Source organism: Rattus rattus, chromosome 6 (assembly GCF_011064425.1).
Source record: "Rattus rattus isolate New Zealand chromosome 6, Rrattus_CSIRO_v1, whole genome shotgun sequence".
NCBI classification, from domain to species: domain Eukaryota; kingdom Metazoa; phylum Chordata; class Mammalia; order Rodentia; family Muridae; genus Rattus; species Rattus rattus.
Window position 1 is genome coordinate 6,588,202 of NC_046159.1, and position 5,015 is coordinate 6,593,216.

The window sequence follows — 5,015 nt, forward strand, 5'->3', positions numbered from 1 at the left end:
CGGACGGAGGTATAGATTCCGCTTTCCCTCTGCGCAGGCGCGGCTCCCGGGACCAAATTCTCTTGAATCGAGCTTATTTGCATACGGGCGCGTGCGCGCCGTGGGCTGGGCGGGGAGAGGGCAGGGCGTCCGCGCGCGTCCCCGCGGCCTCTATTGTCCTTTTAAGGGGAGAAGCGGCGAGGCGCGGGAAACGCGGCGGCCCGCAGGGACGGGGGCGGGGCCTGCCTACTACGCAACGTCACGTAAACAAACGCCCGGGGGAAGGAGGCGACGCGGGGGCGTGGCAGGACGCGAAAGGTGTAAAGGTGAGGGTTGTCCTCACCCAACGGCACCCATCTCGGGACGCTACCCAGCTTGGAAAGTTCTGGAAGCTGCTTTTGCAGCATTCCCGCACCTATGCCCAGTTTCTAGCTTGAGGTGGCAACGAAAGTTGCCGTGGAAGCGCCCACTTAGTTTGTACTTGTCTCCATCTTTCCTAAATTCTGTTTGAAGGTGAGCTTTAACGTTTTGTCTTTCAGGGCCTGGCAGGGTGAGACTGCTCAACTGGTACTTTCAAGCCTGACCACCTGAAGGCGAGATCCGACTTCTGCAAACTCATTCCGCACACCAGATGTAAATAAATTTTCATTTCTCCAACAGAGGTTTCGGGTTTTTTGTGGTTTTAATGAGTCGTTTAATAAAGCCCCCATTTTGACGTGGCCCATTCACTAATTCCCACTTGTCCCTCTCAAACATGACCCAACCCATAACTGGGCTTTTTTTTTTTTTTTTCCCTTTGCTCACTTGGACTGAGGTTTTCAAGCCTCTGCGAATTTCATGGTGGTAATTACCGTGGGAATGGTGCCACTTTCTGAAAACACACAAATCCTCCAGCCATGAAGAGAGCTCCTCTGCCCTGAAAAACCGCTCGTGAGGGGAGAAAGTGGAAGCAAAATACACACCACTCCTTGGGGGATATACAATAATCCAACATCTAAATGTTCCTAAGAAAATTAAAAAGGGATCTAGAAGAATGGGAGTAATCTAGAGAAAACAAAGAAAAGAGAGGTTCCGGAGAGTGAGGAGGGAGGAAGACCCTGAAGTAACTTTTCAGATGAAAAAGTAAGAAATGGAAGTATAGTTGTGATATTCCTTAAGCCCAGCAACCCATAACACCTAGTTCAGTGATCCTGAGAGGATGGGTAGGAAAAAGGACGTTTTCCCCCAGAACTTGATACTGGTCCCTTGCTGCAAAGTGTGAAAATCAACTAAAAAAAAAAAACTGACAAGATTCCCTGCTTTTGCTGTAGGGCCAACTATGCAGATTCAAACAAATATTTCTGAAATGCTACTTTAATTCTACAGCTAATTCCTCCAATACAATCCAAACCTACTTCTAAAGACCCCAACTTTTTTAAAAGTTCTACAACACCATTCCTCTGAAGGAGGGGAATAAAGAAACCTGGCAACTCTCACTAAAATGCAACTCTTAAAGGCAAAGATTTTTTCTTGTATTTGTGTACAGCCGCCTAAAACAATGCCCGACACTTGATAGATTCTTAGTACCTACTTGTAAAATATTCTTCAATTTTTTTAAATTTACTATTGACTTATTTCAAGTCAAAATACCTTACAGTTTTTGCATTTGACCTAAAAGGAGTTTGGGGGTTATCATGATCTTTAATTGCCATCTTTGTCCCTAGGTAATAAAATCTGACAGCGTTAAAAAGTGTTTCCAGCCTGACTGTGGTTGTGTACATCTTTAACCCCTACACTTTGGAAGCAGTCACAGGTAGATCTCTTTGGGTTCTTGGCAAGCCTGATCTACAGTGTGAGTTCTAGCACAGCCAAGGCTACCCTGTCTTGAAAAAAACAAAAAACAAAAAATAAAAGTAAACAAAACTTTCCAAACTTCCATTGCTGACAAACGGCACTGGGCATGCATTTCTTCTTTATGTTTCACCGTGTGTGTGTGTGTGTGTGTGTCTGTCTGTGTATGTGTGTCTGTGTGCATGTCTGCGTGTATGCATTCGTGCATGTGTGTCTGTGTGCCTCTGTGTCTGTGTGTGTGTGATTTAGTGTGTGTGTGTGCGTGGGTGCGTGCATGTGTGTTTGTTTGTTTGAATATAGAGATTAGTTCTCTCCTTTGACCTTGTCTTGTAGCCTAAGAGGTTGAATACCAGTTGTTAGGTCAAAAGCATTTTTTTGCATTGAGCCATCTCTCTTGAAGAAATGTTAGAATTTATGAGTTTTGACCGAGTCACCAAAACTAGTTTTAAATTATCAAATGCCTTGAAAGTATAAAAAACTGCAAATATCAGGACTGGAGAGATAGCTCAATATTTATAAAACACTTTCTGATCTTTTGGAAGTGCCAAGTTCAATTCCCAGCACCCACATGGCAACTCACAACTGTCTGTAACTCGACTTCCAGGGAATCTGACTTTTCCAGCCTCTCTGGGCTCTAGGCATGATCATCATGCATAGACATACATGCAGGCAAAATACCATGTACACAAAATAAAAATCTTTTTTTAAAAAATTGCAAGTATAATATTTTTATTTTTTTCTTTTACTTAAAAGAAATACATCTGGCAGGTGTGGTAGTGCAGGCCTCCAACCCCAGCACTCAGGATTCAGGGCAATCTCATTGAGTTCCGGGCCAGGCTGGTCTTAATAGAAGAACCTGGAAGCTGCAGAGCTTCCTCTACTCTCAAAGCAGAGATCAAGAAGTAATTGGAGTGGTTTTCACAGGAAGGATAGGAGTAAAATACTCAAGAGAGTTCCTCAGGTATCTTTGAAAGACTCCCTGCTATCACTAGAATGGCCAGTATATTCCAACATTACTTTCTCCATTTTCTGCTTGAACATGTTATAACTGGCCCTAAACGGGGCCAGTAGCTCCTCTATGGGCTTCCCTTAAAATACTATGACCTAAACACCCTAAGGAGATTTTTAATCACGAAGAAAGGAAGAAATAATGTATGATTATTTGTGATTATGACTGACTTGCACCATGCAAGGGGAATACCTGAGTATGTTTAATGGCTACTCTGTCATGCTGACCTTTTAATGAGTTCTCAAGAATTTTATTGTTGTTGATAACTACCCAGATGGTCTAGTTAAGCCAGTCACTTTGATTATAATGCACTATCCTTGCTATTAAATAGTGTTAAATAAATGAGTATTTGTGCTCATTTAGCAAACATTTAATGGGAATAATTATGGACCAGACAGTGACATCATTTCACAACTAGATGGCTCGGGCTGCTCAATCCTTCTAATTTGTTGCCATATAGTTCTGCTGATTTTTCTTTTAACGTACTTTATTCTTCCATATTTAATTATCGATAACTTGAAATTTTTTAGTGGTCTTGAAATTCAAGTCATATAAACAGTTGCAAAGATCAATTTTTTGCCTGATTGTGAAGGATATTATTTGTAATTTAGCAGAATCTATAATGACAGTTCCAACCAGTGATTGCCCTCTGATAGCTTTCGTTTGAATTTTTTTCATGTATCCAACAAATCTTTCTTTCTTAGTTTTGGTTTTTGTTTTTTGAGGCAGGGTTTCTTCATGTAAGAGCCCTGTCTGTCCTGGAACTTGCTTTGTAGACCAGGCTGGCCAGCAAATGTTTGTTACGCACCTTCTCCATGAAGGCAAACACTGGAAGAGGTGCTAGCATTAACATTTAACGAACATTAAATAAGGCATTTAAAGTTTACATCTGGGGCTGGAGAGATGGCTCAGGGGTTAAGAGCACTGACTGCTCTCCCAGAGGTCCTGAGTTCAATTACCAGCAACCACATGGTGGCTCACAACCATCTGTAATGGGATCCAATGCCCTCTTCTGGTGTGTCTGAAGACAGCTACAGTGTATTCATATATACATTAAATAAATAAATCTTTAAAAGAAAGTTTATGCCCTCCTAAAGATTGTAGTATATTAAAAAACAAAACCAAATTTATATTGATATATTTTATTTGCATCTCTTTACAGAGAATGGTTGCCTATCAAAATCAAGAACTTCCAAATAAGTAACAGTTGCATTTATGTTCTCTGTTCCCCACATTTAGCCATTAGGGTTACAGATGTACACCACTTAGTACAACTTTTACTTGAGTACCGGGGATCTGAACTCAGGTCCTTATGCTTGCACAGTCATCTCCCCAATCCATTGATTTAATTTAACATTTAAATAATGGATAAACGAATTTTTAAAGTAAATTTTAATAAATTATAATTTCAATGAGTGGATAAATGTAACCTAGTCTCAAGTATTATGTCATAATAGCACAACACAAACTTAAGAAGCCAGCGTGGTGATACTTGTCTGTAATCTACCTACTCTGGGGGTTGGGACATGAAGAGTACAGGTTTGAGACCACCCTGGGCAATTTAGCAAGACTCTGTCTGAAACTTAAAAAGAGCTGAGTAAGGTTGGGCAAGGGTGTATCTCAGTAGATGACTGCTTGCCCTGCACGCATTAATTCAATTTCCTGTACTAAGGGGGGTGGGGGGGAGAGCAGAATCCATCAACACTATTCATCAATGAGTAACTTAAGACTAAAGAAAAACTTTTTTAAACCTCACACAAAACTATTATACTGTTTTGCTACTTGTTTAAGTTACTATGATGTGCAAATAGGACTGAATCAGAGCAAGGCAGATAATTTTACACTCTTAGGTACAGTGTTGCTTACATCATATGAAATGCCTGGGTTCTCCCCAAACCACCCACTGCTATCAATTAAGTCAATACTTTGGAGTTGGCATAATGGTGCACACCTGGAGTTCCAGCACTTTAGAGGCTGAGACAGATGGGTCTCTGTGAGTTTAAAGCCAGCCTGGTCTACAAAGCAAGTAAGTTCCAGCCAGCCAAGACTACATAATGAGATCCTATCTCAAAAATAGGAGGGACAGGTAGGGGAGGGAAACTGCTTACTGGCTTGCTTCACTTAGTCTTACAGACCCTGGGAACAACAGCCCAAGAGTGGCTCCACCCACAATGCAATGGGCCCTCCCTCACTGATC

General features: G+C 41.5%; 1 long non-coding RNA gene across 1 annotated transcript; it reads left to right on the forward strand.

The window, feature by feature from the left end:
• Positions 1 to 135: 135 nt before the first annotated feature.
• On the forward strand, positions 136 to 638 carry LOC116903114. Its single transcript, XR_004388251.1, has 2 exons — positions 136 to 305; positions 519 to 638. It is a non-coding gene; the product is annotated as an uncharacterized LOC116903114 (long non-coding RNA).
• The last annotated feature ends 4,377 nt before the right edge of the window (positions 639 to 5,015 follow it).